The sequence below is a fragment of the Vanessa atalanta genome, chromosome 8 (assembly GCF_905147765.1).
Source record: "Vanessa atalanta chromosome 8, ilVanAtal1.2, whole genome shotgun sequence".
In the NCBI taxonomy this organism is placed as follows: domain Eukaryota; kingdom Metazoa; phylum Arthropoda; class Insecta; order Lepidoptera; family Nymphalidae; genus Vanessa; species Vanessa atalanta.
The window spans coordinates 12392923-12414683 of NC_061878.1; the positions used below are offsets into that span (position 1 = coordinate 12392923).

At 32.5% G+C, this 21761-nt stretch overlaps 1 protein-coding gene across 1 annotated transcript in view; it reads left to right on the plus strand.

Moving 5' to 3' along the window:
- The first annotated feature begins 15690 nt into the window (after window positions 1–15690).
- The window catches only part of LOC125065831, a 59705-nt gene continuing 53634 nt past the window's right edge, over window positions 15691–21761 (plus strand). The window contains exon 1 of the mRNA XM_047673676.1: window positions 15691–15886. The gene's annotated coding sequence lies outside the window, so the exon portion shown is untranslated. The remainder of the gene's footprint in view (window positions 15887–21761) is intronic.

Consider the following 21761-nt stretch of genomic DNA (forward strand, 5'->3'; position numbering starts at 1 on the left):
ACTTTGTAAAAGTGCGCTTCGAACTAAAAATAAGTAAAAACGTTGCAAAATATTCCATGAAACTGGCGAATTTTTTAAAAAAGGCTACGCTATTGAAAATTTCGGAAGCCGATGCGGGCTCGTTTTGTGGACGCTGCACACCAATATTTGCGATCCTGTGGTTCTGATATAGGTGATATTTTACAAAGGCAGACTTTAAGGGAATGCCTAAAATTGCTCTTGTGTATTCTATTAGGTTTCTGACAATTTTTTTTAAGTCAAAGGCAAAGAGTGTTTTCTACACATACATGTATTATGAAATTTGACTCGTTGCCAATTTTTTAAAGAGAAACTCCTGAATTTATTATTTATACACAGTAGGTTGAACATTACATTGCACAGCAAGGTTTAAAATTATAAAAAAAAAAAACGAGTATGGACTTGCGCCACTCGAATTTCGCCCACAAGAAGCCAATTAAATTTTTATATGCTCTAGCTATACAAACGTAATTTAATAAAAAGAAAAAAAAAATTCAGACGCGTCACGAATGATTTTATAATTAATGAAAACCAATCAATAAATATGGTCAAAAAGGATACATCTCAGTTTCCAAGTTTTGTGGCAAATTAGCGACGTCTATGGACGGCGGTGACCACTACCATCAGGTGGCCCTTTTGACCGTCGGCACTCCTACGCAGAGAAACAAACAGAAGAACCATTACAATTTCTTAAGTAACTTACCTGATTGAACCTAGAACCTCGGGATCTTTGCCCATATATCCACTAGACAAACGAGGTATTCACAATAAGTATGAATATTGAGTATATAAGTGTATTTTCAAAATAAATTGTCGGTCGGTAACAATGTGAACAGATCGTCCAATGGTAATTCCTTTGCCTAGTAATCTACAATCACACTAGACCTTTGTCCCTGAGGTTGCAGACGGTCTTATCGGCGCGATCTTCTTTAGCGTATGGAGCAAATATCAAATACATTCAGTAAACTATATTGGTAATTCCTTGTTGACAGGAATTTGGTAGTTGTGTTATTTCATATTGATATGCTCCAAAGTAAAAAACGTACAGACGACATCTTAGATCCGTTTTTGGGGTTATTATTATTTGGAAAAAAATGGGCAATTTTTTTCACACTGTGAATATAGAGACGACTGCGGTCAGTTCGGTATCGGGTAATTCCTGATATTAACAGTTACATAGAAAACATTCTAAAGCTTAATGTTTACGCATAATATTGCAGAATGCATCGTTCCAATCCATTTAAAGTCATTTTTTTTTTAAATATGCAAGTACATTGTGTACTATTTACATTGTGCGTATTGGTGGCGATTTTAAACCTATCACCGATCGGAAAATACTAAGGCTTAAGAAGAACAGAAAGGAACACAAAGAAGATTTTAAACTTACCAATCAGGTACGTTTTTTATTTATAGAATTAAAAAATAATGAAACGATCCTTTAATTTTCAAATAAAGCTGTTTTATGACATATATTATTTATAAAAAGTGTAGTTTTACCTTTACCGAGTTTACTGCCAGTAGATAAAGTGATGTTGGATGGCTGTATTTTTTCTTGGCTGTGACCCAACGAATTTGGCAAACAGGAAATATGCGCCTGCAAGTTATTGCATTTCTGGATAAATTTCGCCCTTAAATTTTCATAATGTTGCCATTTAAAATTCAACGTGCCTCAAAAATTGATCTATCTACACGTTCTATAAATAAATAACGTAAAAATTATATCGTATTATTTTAGATTTTAAGAAACAATGATTGTTTTGTTTCTTAATTACACAAAATAAAACGTTAATGTTAAATATTATCATCTTATACGATTTATTTGACATGAAACGGCTTTTTAAGTAATTAATTTCAAAATAATATTATACTCAACTAGTCCATCATTTTTGACAAATTTGAAACGTAAATTGGCGAGATAGAGGACGTCACATCAAACCATAATCCCTCAGAGACTTTCACTCAAAGTGCTCTGCCAGTTAGGTTATTAGCCTAAGTGCCTGTTATCACGTAACGCTTGGTTTGGCTCCTGTTTGGCTTTTAACAACAATGGTAAAACATCAAGAGAAGATTTTGTCAAATTTCTAAAGCATTCTTCGTAAATGAAATAATTATTCGAAAGATTGAATTTTTCAGTAATAGATCCTTCGATTATCATTATTACCTATTTAGCTAAGACCCTAAGTTATTTATGTACTTATCTAACAATTATCACACATTTAGAATAATCAAAACAATTCTTTATTTAAATATAATTTAAATATTATTTACCATAATTTGTGTATTATACGTTGAATTTTATTTTATATTTTTTCATTATATAATTAAGTCTTTTAAAAATAGATATTACACGTTACATGTGAGATTCATTATAGAACCTTTAAATTGCTGGAAATTATGGTGTTAATTTAATAGTAATAAGATTCACAGTGTATTTTCCCTAAAAAAAAAGAAAAAGAGCCATTTCAACAAGATAGCTCTTTTTGAATTGGCTTCTTTAAGAGACTATTGATCTCGAGATCTTGGGATCAACCACAGGTGTCGACCACTAAAACGAATTTATCAAGGTTTTTGTAAAAACAAACCACTACTCGAATCCTTAGTACTGTCGTCGCCGAGTTTGAATGATAGTTTAGCCGGTGTAACAAGAGGCACAAAGGACAGAAAATCTTTGTTCCCAAAGTTGGTGGCGTATTGGCAATGTAAGGAATGGTTTATATTTCTTACATCGCAAATGTTTATGGCTAGTAGTGACCACATATCATCAGGTGACTTATTTGCCATACTATATAAAATGAGACAAAATGTTAGAGTACTCTCCTGCGTCTGAAACACGTAAAGTTGATGGCCTTCCGCCTGATCTATCTCCTGTCGTCTCGAATTACCGTCCCATCAAATTAGGAAAGTGATGGATTGGAGGGCAGATACAATGCACCTGAATACGTTCACATACTTGTGCACCACAATATATATCTGACGCTATTGGATTGTTATTGAAGACAAATATTTGATACCGAAAGAACTCAAAAAAATCATCAATCAAAAATTACAATTTGGTTTCCACCACAACCAAATAAAGCGCTTTCCAATTTTAAATAGCCTTGTTTAATGATATATGTTAGCCTACTGGCAAATGACCTACCTGATGGTAAGTCTTAACTCCCCATAGATATTGGTAATGTCAGATATATTAAACATTCCTCATAATACTAACGCACCATCATCCTTGGGAACTAAAACGTTATGTCCCTTGCGCCTATAGTTACGCTGGCTTAGTCGCCTTTTAAATCGGACTCAACAATACTAAGTATAAAATCGTTCCGCAGGCGCCTCTCACTCACACCATCCTGTAACTGATCTTTCCGTGTAATCGTGACATTTCATAGATGTGCAAATACATTACGAACATTTAATATATATGTAATGGGTAATTAACGTCTGTATAAAATATTTAAGTATTTTCCGAGCAAAACAAAAGGGCATCTCTGTATGGTTTACATACATACATATATCTGAGTTACTGTTATGTTTATTCTAATATTGTTTCCTTTTAGGGTTGCCATCGGTCAAAATCTAAAGATTTTTCTTTGTCTTCGCTATTGTTAGCTTTGAAAATTAAGATGTTATTTCTTTATTTCTGTATTGGTGTAAGTTATATGGATGAAAGTTATTTATAAAATAAATAAGGATAATTTCAATTTCAGACTTTATGACCGAATGGGACCAAGCCGGAAATCCGTTTAATCTCAGGTGAAAAAATACGGGATTACATTTTTAGGGACTTCAATTTTATTTATAATTTATTTTCTCAGAGTATTGTTTGTAGTCGGGTTTTTTGCTAAAATTTAATATTAAATAATTCCTACTTTGTCTAATGGCTAGGTAATAAGGCCGCAAATCTCTGACAGGCCGGCGGACGGTCAGGCCGACAAAAGACTGTGTTTTTTCATTGGAAAATTTTCAGAAGCAGCCCGGAATCTAAAAGTCAGAAGTGTGTTCAAAATAGCCCATAAAATAAATCGGATTGATGACACTTTACATGATGGCCGATTATCGCTTATGAATTCACACATAGTATGTTTTTTTATGTTATGCTAGTTGTAGCCTGTGGCTTCACTCGCGCTGTAGGCATAAAAAGTACCCGTTTTCTTTCTTTGGAAATCAAGCTTCTTTGATGTCAAATTAAATCAAATTCAGTTTAGTGGTTTAGCCGTAAAAGTACAACAGACGGACATATTTACTTTCCCATTTATAATATTAGTCAGATTTATCATTTATCAGATGTTTGAACGTAACCAGAGACATAAATGTCGTTACGTTAATTTCTAAGTAAATACTGCCAAAACTGCAACGGATACAGGAATAAGCGAGACTTGTAAATCTTTAAAACGATGACATATTCAAAAACATTAAGGTTTTCCCTTGCTCATTGATGCTTAAACTTTTGTTATTTACACTAAAAAAGTCGAAAAAAAAAATTATATCTTAACAAAGTCCTTATAATATAAATAAAAGTGGTGAATAGATCCCACCACACATCGGTATGTGAACTTCTCCAAATCTATTTCCTTCATTGCCACCATTCTCATGATAATGTGTAAGATTTTTGAGTAGATAGTCGCACCATCTATCCCCTCATTGTCCGATAGAAAAGCAACCCGAAGCATCTTCCGCAAACTTTCCAAGGCAGGGAAATGCTAACACTATCAAACATCTGCTAAGAATTTCTTAATAGAAACACCTAATAACTTTTTACTGGCGCTGACCCGGGGTTTGAACCTAGGACCTCGGGATCTGCAGATTTATAGACACCAGCCACACGAGGTATTCTGAGCACAGATACAATACTGTTACATAATAAATTATTTTAGAGACATTTCATAATTTTATTTTGTTGATTTTCTCTTTTTAGTATAATTAACTTTGTCTTTCTGTTGATAAACGTACTTGAATAAAGGAAAACTTAAGCAGTACTCGTGGGAAGTAAGAATTTAATAATTAAATTCATAACAAAACAAGGAAAATCTATTTCCGGATTAACGTTAGGATAAATTGAAAACTAAATAAGAAATCTTGAACATTACACCCTTGCTTAAACATTGAATAGTGATGGTTGATTAATTTTTTACTTTATATCTTTTCATAGGACATAATAGAAAATATTTATGTTTTTAGTTTGTGTAAATTACTACTCGTTGTTTTTGTATAAAGGCTCAATACAAATAAAAGGCTAGGTAATTTTATATTATAAATAAATATATTGGACAACATCACATACATTACTCTGATCCCAATGTAAGTAGCTAAAACACTTGTATTATGGAAAATCAGAAATAACGACGGTTCCACAAACGCCCAGACCCAAGACAACATAGAAAACTAGTGAATTTTTCTACATGGACTCGGCCGGGAAACGAACACGGGACCCCGGACGTACCCATAAAAACCGGTGTATGCACTGATGGTAAGAGGTCACCAAAAAATACATATTACGTTTATGTATTTTTGGATGGAAATATATAAATATATAGCTTTGTACCTGAAAAAAAATATGTTTTCGTTCTTGCCTACTAACCTATGTCTCCGATCTCTATCTCCAATCTGAGCTCTTCCTTCCACATTCAATGCCAATACGCCGCCAATAAGCTGTTATGGCCCATTGGTTACTAGACGTGAATCTTAACCAATGAAAAGTACTTGTAAGTGTCTACTCAAATAAGTCGTGTTACCTGTCAACTGTCATAAACATCGATCACAGAATCAACGGCGCGTAAATAATAGTGATGTACCGAATCAAATCAAATCAAATCAAAATATACTTTATTCAAGTAGGCTTTTACAGGCACTTTTGAATCGTCATTTAACAAACTATTTGAAGTAAAGCTACCACCGGTTCGGAATGTAGATACCGAGAAGGACCGGCAAGAAACTCAGTAGTTACTCTTTTTCAATATCTAAAAATACAGTCATGTTAGTTAAATACAATTATATATGTATGATATGTCTCCTGCCTGGAAGTCAACAAGCATTAACTCCACGCTTTTTTATAAGAAGAGATACTTGGTGAAGATTTTCATATAATCCGATATTCGAAAAAAAACAGAACTCCTTAGAAATAAAATATATCCCTGTCCACTAGATATGACTGAAAAAATATTTAAAGAAGCACCGAACAATTTAAGTGGTAAGGCCATAAAAAAATGTTGAGTTAGTATTTGTCGATTTTGATGCAAGAGAAACAATCATAAATAATAAATAATATTTTGACGATGTTTACACATAGCGTTGTAAACACCCAGCGATTGTACTTTAAACTTGGTGACTTTAAAAATATACATAAGATTTCAAAATACCTAAATAAATATATCATTAACCGCACATCAGCATTTAAAACGAGTTATTGTACCGAATATTACATTAGCAGCCTGTCAATTTCCCACTGGGCTAAAACTGGGCCAAAGCCTCTTCTCCCTTTGAGGAGAAGGCTTTGAAGCATATTCCACCACGCTGCTCCAATGCGGGTTGGTGGAATACATATGTGGCAGGATTTCGTTTAAATTAGACACATGCAGGTTTCCTCAAGATGTTTTCCTTAACCGAGATCAATTATAAACACAAATTAAGCACATGAAAATTCATTGGTGCCTGTCTGCGTTTGAACCCGAAATCATCGGTTAAGATGCACGCGTTCTAACCACTGGGCTATCTCGGCTCACCGAATATTAATCGTGCAAAAAATGCCTATTAATAATATCGAGTAATGAATGAGGACTCGCCCAACTCTAGTCAAAGTCATTTTTCTTGCAACACACTGTTAGCAATTAAATCTTAATACACACGCTACAACTCATCACTTATACCATACGAAATAAAAATAAAAAACAATAGACGTCAAACTGTCCATACCTATTCAAAAACTTGCCATAAAGATGTATCTGAGCATATTAATAGTATAAGTATATAAAAATTGAAAATATTACAGTATGAGTCGTGTCTTATTGAATTTGACAATCCATCTTGACAGTGCACTACAATATGTACAGATAAAGAATTGATAACGTGGCCAAAATTGGGCAGAACATCATATTTGTATTCAGTAATTGCCTTATATTATTTCGTGAGATTCATAGTTTAGACAAACGAAAAAAATATAGAAAGAGATAAATAAAATCTACCAATGAATCCATGAGTGAGTTTAATACAACGTCTTCTTTACATTATTTTCGAGAAGATTTGTAATTAGTTTATTTAAATAAAGCCTAGCAGAGGTTGTCCTGTCCTCATATAAAAATGAGGGCTATCGCGCTTATATTCGTCACGAGAAGCGCTAGCGAAGAGTGAGAGTCCGTTTCATTAAACATTCACGGTGCGAAGTTTTCATCGCGGATGAATGAAGTCAAACTTATTTTCCCTGTCACGACCTTACTCACTAGCAGTTCCAGCTGATGAGAGCAGAGAAAACGATAGACCCTACTGTCGTGGCAATCGGTTGAATGATCTAAATACTTACTGAGGTGTGATTATTTAGTAGTCTCATATGGTGCCAAGGTCTGAAACTCACCAGAAAACGCTGTTAAGAAATGGATGTAATAGATTTTATGTGCTTTTAAAGCTATTAAAAACATATCTATGCAAATTTAATATAACAACAAAATATAAATATTTATTCGCTCCCTCTTAGAACTTACTCCGCGTATAGTACAGGGCTAACGGTGAACAAAAAACAAGAACCTCTGACATTAGACAGTGGAATTGCATCAGAGACTGGCAGACGTGGGAAACCTTACTACAATAGATCAGCTAGTATGGAATCAGCTTCTTTAAAACTTAATCAAAATTTTACATATTAATTTTAATTATTTTATTAAACTCTTTACACATCTTATATGTACGACCACAAAGTATTGATTTGAATGAATATTGTTTTTTTTTTTTTTGTATTGGCACTGAATTTGTGGGTATGAAATTAAAATGCTCGAAAAATGTCGAGGCCTTACATACATTATGACAAACGAAACGTCAGCGTGATTTAGAAAATATATTTCTATAAATTTTTTTCTCAGAGGAATTAATTTAAATCATACATTTTCAGGCTTGCGATAATAATTCTTAAAAACGGATACGGAACAGAAATGTCTACAACCAAAATTATTCTGCTCATTACGTACATCTACATCGACTGGCCCGAAGACGGACTTTCCGAGACGTTCTCGAAAGTAATATAGGAAAAAACTACTTTTCAATGTAACCGCGTAATATGGGTATACATATAAGCTTAAGTTTCTGGAAAAAATATTTTGTTAACATTTTTTTTCCTACAGTATACACGTAAAAATCTATTGATTTTTCCCTTTCCTTAATACTAAAAGGGAAGATAGACGTTTAAGCCACATGATAAGTGGTCACTATCGTCCATAGAGTATGAAGTATTATTCCTCTCTAAATTTCTCTAAATTGCTTCCAACAATAGAAACTAAAATACCTCAAGTCGAACGACGATTCCTATTTTCTGACAATTAAAATCATAATATCCGAAGTAAAACACTAGTTCCAGACATAATTCGATAAATATTAATCAAATACTTTATTAATAGGTCTATATTAATAAATTAGAAGATGTTTTTTGTCCACTAACTGACATAAAGTACGAGTATACTACCAATATATGAAAACTCACACGAAAATACAGCGACAAGGTTATGGAAGACAGCGTCTGACGACGACATTACATGTTAAAAATAATATTAATAATTAATCAGTCTCCCTAATTACTTAGCAATTTTGCCATATTTAAATTAATACATTTTATATTACATGAACGGCAGCAATATTTCGAAATATATCGTAACTTGTTAAGTAATGACAAGAAACGTGTAGTCCAGTCTTCGTTATGTAATAAATAAATAATTGGTGCCCTTTATCTATTTAACGAGGTGTAGTTTTATAGTTAAATTATAATTTACGATATCATTTTTTTAAGTACGAATTATAATTTATTTTTGTGCAAATAATTATTTTCATGTTTGCATCTTTGCTAGAACTTATAAAAAAAAATATTTTAAAATGAATCGCACGTAAATGTATCCTAAGTTATTTACCGACCAAGATTTCATAACGTTAAATATTCATCGAAAAAATTTTATTACTTTTAAATAGAGTACCTCTAAAATAATGTGAGCTTCGATTAAAATCAATATAGGTTCACGTTATTTTATTATCGTTAAAATAATAATAAGTTTATTGATTACCACAAGCTCGGTCATACAAATAATGAAGTTAAGCAAATAAAGCCTTATATGGGTTTATAGCGTCATAAATAAATAATTCTAGTTAAAACTAAGTACACTAGGTTTTCTTAGTAGAAAGACTTTGTGCAAGCCCTTTGCCAAGCCCTTTGCCAAGCCAACAAAACAGCCACATTTTTATTACTGTGTTTCTGCTTAAAGACTCACTCACAACAACTCACCCTGCCAGTTTAACTAGAGCCAAAAGGGGCCTTAAGTCTTGGTACGTACTCCAAGGTTGGTGGTGCATTGGTGATGTAATTAAGAGTTAATATTTTTAAAGTACCCAATGTCTGTATGGTAACTGCTTCCCACCAGATTGCTCATTTGCAAATTAATTTCATGAAAATGTTATGCAACAATTGCCTTATTGAAATTTCTAGTATAGCTATATGTAAGGAGAATTCACATCCTTCCATATGTTCCAAATAGGTGACGATTAACGCTTAACACCTGGACTGGTCTCTGGCTCGTTTGTCAATCTTATTACATAAAAACTGAAGTTACAATACTATCAGACCGTCGTAATCCAGAGTGCAGTGGATACAAAAAACACAGGCGCCGAGTGTTGGAACGCCACGCTGATTAATTCCAAGTCTTCAACAATCGGTGAGGTGCCCCAGAAAGTCTCTTAAAAATGTTTTTGAGCGCAGGATCACGAGAATACAATAAAAACAAACCGCTATCAAATAATAAGTTTTAAGAACAAGACAGTGGTTCGCCAACTTTAAATCGCCCGTTTAAAAAATGGAAAAAAGTTGTTTAAGAAATTATTTCATTCACTCACTTCACGGTTACCTAAGTACCGGTAACAGGTATTCAACTAATTTGTTTCTATTAAGTCACTCATTTATTCGCAAACGCAAGGCTTTACCGCGATTAACTAACCAGAGACAGAAAGGGAATTAACCCTTGTTTAAATAATAATCGCCTGGTTACAAAATCAACGTTTAAGTTAGTTTCAGTGGACTCGAGTTGACGTGATTTAACAAAAACTAAGCCTGCCGAGTTTGAAAATTTATTTAGTCTTCAAAAATCAAACCAAGTTTAATATTCTATTCGGTGTCGTATCATCTCTTTGTACAAAGGCGATGTGTTATGTGATGATATTGTTCTTGAAAAACAGTTCTTATTGCTCAAGTAATAAGAACTAAAAGTATTCACTTTGTAATGCGAGCAATCAGTGAAAAACTCCAATTAAAACTACATATCTTTTGTTTGTTTTCCCTTTACAAAACGACCGATGTGTGACATCAAATGAAAACCAATATGGGCGATGTACATCATGAATAATTCCCGCCTTTTTCTATACGTACATATAAAAAGTAGGCCGTGTCTGTGCTTGAAATATTTTTCAAAGAGATTTATTGTTGTTTTTGGTCTGTGCTCGCAACGCTGGATTCAATGAATCGATTTTCCAGCGCATTGTTTCAGGAGTGGTTTTAAGATAGTTTGTACTCTAGGCTTTTATAATATGGTAGTGTTTATGTTTTATAAGAAACTCAAACTTAAATTTTTTTATTCAATGCAGAAGCATTAGTACTTACGAAAAGAAAATACCCTGACCTGAGAAGAACAAGCGAAAAAAACTCACCAAGCTATGGTCAAGAACATTATATCCTTTTAACATTTTTTTATAAATATTCCTGTTTGAGTTTCTTTCGGTTCTTCTTGTTAGAATCTTACAAACTGGTAATGGATAACTTATATGGTTAGACGAATGTCTGTAAGTTTCCTACTGCTTGGCTAATGCCACCTTTTGATTTAAGGGGAAGGTTTGGAGCTTATTCCACCACGCTACTCAAATGCGGGTATATAACATGCAGGTTTCCTCACGGTGTTTTCTTTCGACGCCAAGTACAAGATAAATTATTATAAACACAAAATAGGTGCTTACTTGGGTTTGAACCCGCAATTATCAACAAAGATGCACACTTTCTAACCACTGGACCTTCTAAACATTGTCATTTATGGTATTTTTGATGAAACAATTGCAAATGTATATTTTGATATTTTTTTAATTCTTTGTAAGTTTCATTGAAAATCTATGTGGTTTGAGATTATAACTCACTTAACCGCCAGCGATTACTATTTGCACGGATCGGAGGTTATACGAGATATTATTTAAATAAACGCATCTGCGACCTCTTCCGTCAAGAGCTCCGCCAGCATTCGGCAGAACTCGTCTCAAGGGACGGAAGAAACTTGTCGCGATTCTAAAGCCTCGGATGTGAGAGGGAGAAAGTAATCTTCGTCAAAATTCGTCGTCTTCGCAAGCATCGACCTTACAACTTAGGTTAGGTTAATCTTAAAAGTTAATCTAACCTTTAATACTCGCCTGTCAATATTGTAATTACGAAGTCGCCTTTATCATGCTCTTCGTGGAAAGCCGTCGAGTTTGTCTAAGTTGGCAAATTATTGGGATGATACTTAATGCAAGTTTATACTTACACTGACAAAAAATATCATACAATCAGCAAAATTGGAACAATTTAGCGGTACTTGCCCGGTTTCGAGCAGCAAACATCAATTAAGATTCGCGTTTTCTAGCTAATTAGCTATCGTGGCATTCTACAAATCCTCATATATTTTTAAAAAGCTACCATCGGTTCCGTAGAATAATCGGGGCAATAAAATTCAGCGAAAACATATATTTTATTATTATTTTGGTAATACGTGTATACATATACGTTAAAATTCGATATCATATTTGAATTTACAGACAAATATCGTTCTAAATATACCAGCAGAGTCGAACCCAACTGACCTCAAAATAGGTAAAAATTTTTAATACCGGACATGATACGAATTGCAATGACTTACAAATAGGAAATTAATTTATATAAAAATTCATTCCAATATATTAATATTTAACTATATACGTATTAATTTTATATAGTATTGCTAAACATAAACAGCCTGATAATATTCTGTTGTAAAAGACTCATTTTCTTCTGGTGCTTACCCGATTTCGAACTAATAATATAGAGTTAAAACTCACGAACTCTACCTACTGATCAATCGCGGCTATTTCATATATCAAATTTAAAAACATTACTAAAAGAAAATATAATATATATTTTACAGAGAGTTAATGTCAATATATTCGCAATAAATTAAAAAAAAAAAACATAAAACTATCTTGATGTCATGACAAAGTTGACGATAATATCTATTAAGTTACATCATAATAATAAATTAAAAGTCTGTCAAAATTCGATGGAAAAAAAGCATCTTGGGTATAAAAAGTTGGGATAGAGTAAAACAACAAATAATTAAGAAAAAGACCAAATTTAAAAATGCACACACAGCCTTCAGACAGCTCAAATGGCGTTGGACGGGGCATACGTCGAGAGAAAATATAGAAAAATGGAGTAGGTTAGTAACAGTTTTTAGCAATTAGTAACAAAAGATGGGAAGATGACTTGCGGAAAATAGCTGGCCCAATATGGAGCCGATTAGCAAGAGACAGGAATACGTGGAAATCTTTAGAGGAGGCCTTTGTCGACAGACAAGCTGTTCAACAAAAGCAATCAGTTGCCGATTACTTTAATACAAATTAGAATTATAATATACATTTAGTTGTTAACAAGTAGGAATATATCAATTTATTGTAAGAATAAGAAGCAATAAAGGCTATTTTATTTATTTAATAATATTAAAAAACACATTTTAAATGCACAATACTTCGAAGATTTCATTTTAATAACGGGTATATATATATATATATATAAAGCCCTCACATTTAGCTGATCAGGGTCAGGGATAGACCTTACACCGATACAAACTCACACAGACACGAATGTCACAGATAAATTACTTGGCCAACTGCCTTCCTTAACGCTGGAGATGCCTTGTGTATGCTCTAAATCAAATTAAATCGTAATATACATTATTTAAGTAGGCTTTTACAAGCACTATAGTAAAAGTAAAGATACCATCGGTTCGGAATATAGATTCTACCGACAACCGGCAAGGAATAATAATAACTCTTTTCGAACGTTTGTATGTTATGTTAGTTAATATATCTTGCCTGTAAGTTAACAAGTTTTAGCTTCACGCCTTTTTATCATATAATCTAAGTACTAATAATAATATGTGCATCATATCATATATTTTATTAATAATATAGATCTATTCACTAGCGATGGCGCGCCTCTCCTCAATAAATCATTACCAACAAGCATTCGTTTTTTTGCTGGGTTATTTAGGTGGATAGCAAATGAATTATCTGATGGTAAGTGGTCACAACCGTCTAAAGAAATTGGCGCTGTAACAAATATTTACTATTCCTTACTTCGCCTATACGCCACAACTTTGGGAAGTAAGATGTTATGTCCCTTGTGACTTTAGTTGCACTGAGTCACTCACCCTCCAAATTGGAACTGATGAGTAGGTGGTACCTTATGACAAATAATCTTAGTTTCCAGGTTGATAGCTCATGTGTACTAAGAAATGGTTAATATTTCTTAAAACACCACTATCAATGGACGGGAGTGACCTCTTACCATCTATTGGCAATGTTGCCCAATCGCCTACCTAATAAAATACTGAGAAATAATTTAAAAATTAAAAATACAGTTAAAATCGGAACAAGTATCACGACGGTCAACATTATATTTTTATTTGATCTCAATCACAGATAGTAAGTAATGCTTAGAAGCTTAAGTATTCCACGCTATTAATTCTATGCCTTAACTGGAGATAAGGTCTTTTCCTGGCTGTTGGATATCATTAAAAAAAAAAAAGGTTTTATCAACTAGACTAGAATATATTTAAAATAAAAAAATAAAACAAACGTATAACTCTCGACACGTCAACAAATTGTCTTTGAAAATAAATCGGTTTTTAGCTTTTTTAGCTAACGTTTCGAATTCTGACATTGTGATTAATGGTGAACTCTGCACAAAAACTGGCATTCGACACTGCGTTCAATGCACTTTTAACAAAGAATTATAATTTGGTATAACCCCTGGGCTAGTACTGTGAGAAATACAAACTTTGATATTACGTACTAATTGTCGCCGCGCAACTTCATTCGCGTTTTAGGAATTTTTTGTTAGGCATAAAAATGTTGTTTCTTGGAGTTCAATCTCGCTTCATACCAAATTTCAGCAAATTCCGTTTTGTGGTTTGTGCATGAAAAAGAAATAGACAGTGTTATTCTCGCATTTATAATTCTTGTAAAGATATAATTCATCTCATCCAATCTTACTAAACTTAGTCCGAAACATCCAGTAATATCTCTCTACTAGAGATAAGGTCAACTTATTCCACCAGGCTATTCCAAAGTGGGTTAGTGGCTATACATGTATTCGACACGTGCAGGTTTCCTCGCAATTTTTTCCATTAAGCACATCAAAACTTAGTACTACTTGCCAGGTTTTGAATCCGCTTCGATAAAGGCATGTTTTATCCACTGGGGTATATCGACTCTTTCAACGTAATAATTTACTTAAAGCAATTTCATGATTATAAATAATAACACTAATAATTAATAAAATTACAACTACAATTTTATTTACAACTAGAATTAATATACTTAAATTATACTTATTTGCATAATAGTATTTTACCATTATAGAATTGCAAACCGTATACTTTAAATCCTATTCAATACTTAAATTTCGATTTATATTTAAAACTTGGACTTTATAACGTGTTAATCCTTTACGTAAAATAATAAAAAAATAAATATAAAATAAATAAAATAATAATAATTATGTCGGAATTAATCGAATCCTGTAAAATCGAAATGGCCTATAAAATCTTTATCGTTAAACGAATACAACGTCTCATCAATTTCACAGCATAATGTACTTCAGTACCCTTTATAAAATATTGTAAGCGGTGTCTAACGGTATTTCTAATGTTGATAATTAATAATACCAGCCTCCATTGCGGAGAGCGCGCGAGCATTTGTCAGCCGAAATGCCAAGTGGCTTCGACGCGAAGCATGGAGTATACTTTATACGGCAAATGAGTACTTTTGATATATTCAAGTAATTTATTTTGTTGAACGGAACAGATATCATGTTGCGCTAACATATTGCAACGCTAAGCTGTTATCTAAGCAAAAACAATGATACATAATGAATGAAAATGCTCATATTAGTTTAAAATATAAAATACTGTTTATAGTGTATGAATATTTTTTCGTTAGTAGTTTTTTGTTATATTATTTTTTTTGTAATAAAAATCCTACGTGAACTAAAAAGATATATGTATGTATTGAAAGAGCAATGCAGAGCGAAAAATACCTTTCTTAAAAATCGAGATCAAAAATAAAAACACTAATGAAAGCATCAACAATCATTACTCCCGCCACATTTTACACATTTACCGACAAAGCCACTGAACGAGCACCTCACTACCATTCATTACACTGAACCGACGCGAATCGCGATGCAGTCGCGACACTAGCCATTCCAAATTTAAAACTTTTTTTTTCAAATCGAACCGCACTCGGCCATTTTACATTTTGACAAGCTGTCAGTTTTGCGCGCCATTTTTCGTTTGTGTTTTTTTTTTTTGTTTGTGTATTGCTTTTGTTTCCTGCATGTTGATTGGCTGCTTTGCGGATCAGGGTGAGTAATTTGTTTTTTTCAATTACTTTTTTAACATAAAACATTACAGTATGGATTATTGAAGGAACATTAATTAAACTCTGTAGGTTTATTTGGACTTGTCACCGTAATTATTATTTAATAACGGAGTTCCAGAAACAGTTGAAATACGACGCAATTTATGTAACTATGATTAATCTGCGTCGTAATTTAGCAAGCTGAAAATGTTTTTGCGAATTAGATGTCAATTATTTTTTGTTATTTACGAATAATATTACCATTACTTTAAGAAACGAAAATAATTTAAATATGTTTAATTTATTGTACTTGAATATAAATATAATGAATATAAATTCAATAAAGTGAATTTAAAATACACTTCGGAAAAAAAAGGTCATTTACTTTGCTAACCTCATAGCTGCAGCCTCTACTCTAATGTATATATTATATTTAAATACACATCTTAAAATCGCAAAAAAAATACAGAGGATTCAAAACAAGTTAACAATATTATTTAGTTGTCAAAATAACGCAAACCAAGAATAAAAACTAATTTGATTTAACTAACTGAGTATAAATAAACTGTGTTTATATATATATATATATATATGTATATATATATATATATGTTTATATATGTTTATTTATATGTTTTGGCTGCTCTTGATATCGAATTTAGATATATTTTAAATTGTCTTAGTTATATTGATCGATCATTAATCTGCATCCTTATAACGAATAGAACTGTAACACAATCGATAATTCGGTCGTTCCTTTGGAAGATATCCGTAGTTTATCAATTGTCATTCATTTTTTGTATCAACTGTCATTCATCAAAATGAATGACTAAACTACGGATATCTTCCAAAGGAACGACCGAATTTGCTGAAGTATTCCTTCGATGTAACAATACCCAAAATCAAAATCAAATTCATAATATACTTTATTCAAGTAGCCTTTTATCACTTTCATCCTAGTGGATGAATGAGGCTACAATACATTTTTTTATTCTAAAAACAAACAAAACTTTTTATATAAAAAAAATGAGAAGGAATCAGTTTCTTTTCGTCGTCAAATTCGACCGATATATTATTGAAATACGTAAATCGTCGTTTGCACATAAATTTTTAATCTGTCATACAAACATATCTTGTAAAAAATAAGGAACATAAATCCATCTATTGAGCATAGGTAAAGTCGAAAGTAGAAGTACTTATCTGGATAAAATTATATTATCATAAACATAAACATAGAAAATTTTAATTGATAATATCTACCGTAAATTGTCTAAAAAGCAGGCTTACTGTAAAAAAAAAATAATTGATAATTTAACCACGTGCTAAACGCATCACTATCTCACAAAAATCTGGAATAATTGTTTGTTTAAAATCTTATCAAAGTTAAAATGACGGTTACTTAAAACATTCGATGTAATCTTCAGCTCCAACTTTTCCGTAATAAGGAATTTCGTTGAAATCTCCATTTTGAATTCATATATTATATGTATTTTATGAACCGAGATGCCCCAGTAGATATGTGAATACCGACGTAGGGCTGCAGCGTCAAATTCATTCACATATTTAAGTTAAAAAACAACATACGTAATTTATTTTCCCTGTTAACTAAGATTCTATAAGTCTTCTTCTGGATAGGCTCGTCTCATTCTAGAGCGGATTGATAATTAGCACCATATGGAAAATATCACAAAAAACATGTCCTTAAGCACACAAGTAGTTAAAGATGTTGAAGAATTAGAGTTAACCCAAAAATATATATAAATAAGAAATAAATAATATATATATGTAATATTGTTGAGTGGTCGGTCTTATGGGCCGCCTGATAGTTAATGGACACCTCGCACTATAGAAATCGGGCTATAAGAAAAATATTAACCATTCCATCGCCAATGCGCCACCAACCTTGGGTTCTAATATTATGTCCCTTGTGCCTGTAACAACACTATCTCAATTAATACCGACATCGACATAATTGTATTGCATAATTGCTATTTATTAATTAACTTCGTTCATAATAGTCGGTCGCGTCTATGTATTACAGCTGTGCAATCCACCAGGATCGGTTTCGCCGAGGAGGATTAAATTATAAATCGCAACACTCAATTTAGTCAGCTCCTCGAATACCGCAATGCCTTTATTTTCAAGGACATTTTACGTTATCATCCATTATTACAATGTTTGGTACAGTCTCAGCCTTCCTGATGAGGAACTCCCGCAAACATTGTATTTTTTTTCTGCATAATAAAAATAGTCTGTAACATGTAATATTTAAATGTTGGGCTAAAGTAACGTGCCAATACGTTGGGCCAACATTGGCCATCCAATCGAATACTGACGGATTTTCTTGCACACTTCAAAGGGTCTTGATGCAATCAACGGTGTTCACACGTTGGCCTTATAATCAGTTTGCAGTTACGCGTCATTGGAGACAGTGGTGTTGCGTGTGGGTGTATAATTACATTTCCATATGCAATAGCGGTATGGAATTGAGATCAAAATTTACAATTTGTACAAAAAGTACATCAGTAAGCCGATTATACTGAATCCTTTACATAAACAACGTCAATATAACGCCGGTTGGAACGAAGTTGTTTTCGTTATTTTTATGCATTAAATAACAGACCAGATGAAATAAATTAACAACTTTGAGAATCATTAAATGACAAGATTTTTTTTTTTAATAAACATTCCGTTTGAATTAACGAACAATAATAATATTAAATTAATATTATTTAAAACCGTAAATTATAAAAAGAGACAGACAGAAGAGGAAGAGAGAAGGAAAGGTTACGGGGGGCATAACGCTTTTTACTTACGTAACAATTGCTGGCAGTTCACTTTACTGTAAGCGTAAAGGAAATACGTTCAATAATACTAACCAACAAAAAACAACATATAAAAAATGTCCTTATCTTGGTTCAATATACTGGCCCAACACAGGCCCAACACACTAGCCAAACGCTCACTACAACCTAAAGTATTGAATGATTTTATCTTTATAAAAGTAATGTTGTTCTATAAGAATTCACATCCTATTCGCTCGTGAAATGTCGAAAACTGACTTACGTTGATACACTACACTATGTTGATCCGTATATCCTTTAAATGTTATAACCATTAGAGTCAATGTCGCTTATCACTTTCTGACATTTCAAGATCGTGTTATGCGGTTAGTTTTTAATTTTGTCCTTACGGAATAACTCAACACGCTGACGCTCGTAATGTCTTTATACTTTTAAAAATATTCGCCATATGACTCAATATGTTATTTGAGTTTTATATAGTTTTATATATTATATAGAAGGCCAAGATGGTCTATTGGCAATATAGTCGTAAATAAATCAATAAATATAGAATTAATAATTAGCACCCAGCGTTATCCAGAGGGTGTTTCGTAAATGGAAATTTTAATAACAACAGAAGGAGCGTAGGGTCTCTGAAATATATCAAATCCGATATGCTATAAATCATAGAAATATGACTTATATTTAATTTCACACCAGATTTCTGTACAGATAGAAACAAAATTATTGGTTACTGTTTTTTTTTTTTATAATAACAAAAATGTATCAACAAAATCTTACAATAGAATAAGGAGCCGAAAGGTTCCATTAAATAAAACAGATACTTAAGCAGAGATTGCGGGTTCAATTCCATGAAAGCAAATTGTTCACATTCACCGGTGAATGAATGGGTAAGAGAAATTCTGCCACTTGTATATTGTATACCCACCAGACCGCACTTGAACAGCTTGATAGATAAGCTCTAAATCTTTCCATTAATAGAAACAGGCGCTTTGCCCAACAGTGGAGCATTGACTATTACTAAAATATCTTTTAAAATAATGTATAATTACTATTCATTTTCTCTTTAATAATCTTGTTTTTATATATAAATCAATTCGATTTAAATTCGATGATTTCGGGTTCAAACCCAGGCAGGCACCACTGAAATTTCATGTGCTTAATTTGAGTTTATAATTCATCTCGTGCTCGGCGGTGAAGGAAAACATCGTGAGGAAACCTGCATGTGTCTAATTTCAACGAAATTCTGCCACATGTATATTCCGCCAACCCGCATTGGAGCAGCGTGGTGGAATATGCTCCAAACCTTCTCCTCAAAGGAGAGGAGGCCTTTATCCCAGCAGTGGGACATTTACGGGCTGCTAATGATCATAAAATTTATTTATTTAAAGGGACGTAAACAACTATTACAAAAAGTACACAATGTAGGCTTTCAACGTCTTTTATTCGAAATTATATTGCACACGTCATAAAAAAAGATAAACATCACAGTATCATAAATTAAGCCTTAAATTTATACTATAAAAAATAATATGTTTACAATATTTTTCTGCTGACGTTACCAATTAAACAATATTGGTTAACTATAAATTATTGTGTGTCCACTAAAAGCGCTAAAGCGATTGGCGGATTATTACCCTATACTAATATTGTTGAAATATTTTGATTTATGTATACAAGTTTCAGAGTTACTTTTACACTGAACCATTTTTGATGGCTAACTTTTTGGGCGCAATAATAGTTAAAAATCTATCAGTCAATTCAAAGTCTATATCTATTTGTCCGATAACTCTCTGTACCGAATGTTTTGAACCAGTAGATTTATATTACGATCCAAAAATATATATATTGCATGGCGCGAAACCCAAGATGGAGTCTAGCTGATGGAGGGACGCCAAGCGGGTTATAATATGTGACCAACACTGGCAATAAAAAAAAAAAACAGTTTTATTGTATTACAAGGATGTGTCAATTTTCAAAATTGGAATGTAATAGTAAAAAAATATGCAGCTATTATATATAAGGGTTGTTCCTCACCGGTCGTTAACCCGATTTACCTCTTTTTAATGTAACAATGTAGGTTCCGATTTTGAGCATTCGCCAGCAGTCCAGCCAGTTGTTTTTACAGTGTATTATCACAGTATCTTACTCACTTATGTAACACTCGAATCTGAGCTGCTACAATACATAGGTATGCTCCCAGTGACGCATTGCCTTAAGAACTTTCTTAAATAAAGTATATGGTAAGTCGATGATGCTGAGACGAAAAATTGGACTTAAGATATAAAAATAATTAATTAAAGTACTAATGACGAATGCTAGGTTTTCCCGAACGTCTGTTCCCGTTTGATAACAATTTTGATTCTCTGGAAAAAACAACTAATGCTTGTTTAGGCTCCACTTTAGATAACTATAACAAATTGTACTTACATAAAAAATTAGCTTTGAATACATTTGTCTTTAGAACAGTATTAAGAATTCATAAAAAATAAATGTTATTATTATTAAATAATCCGGCTTCATTTCGATTATTTAATATACTTACCAAGTATAATAATACCGATCTTAAGGCTCATTTTATATGCTGAGAAAATAAAGTTTTTACTGTTCGTTGAACCGCGTTTATAAGCAAATTCAACCGATATAATTGACTTGATTCAATTTGAATTTTATTACGAGTTTTTGTAACGGTATTAAAAAAAAAAAACAATTAAAAAGATTATTTTCCTTGCTTTGTGATCCAATCCTTAACTATATTCAAGATATATATTATCAAAATAATCAGGAAGTTACTTCAAAATCAATTAAAAAAATCCACCTTCACAGCCATTGCCAAACGAGCGTAAGAAAAACGTGTTAAGAATGAAATCGACTTTATTAAAATGCCTAAAAGCACATGGTATTGAGATACCTGAACTATACCGAATACTGTCATATCCGTACTATCATCACTTTAGATCATATAACAAAGTCGCGCACTGTGTCTGTCTCTCTTTCTGAACGAAATAAATTGAAAAAGTACCGAACGGATTTTGATGCTGTTTCCACTGATGGACGGAGTGATTAATGAGAAAG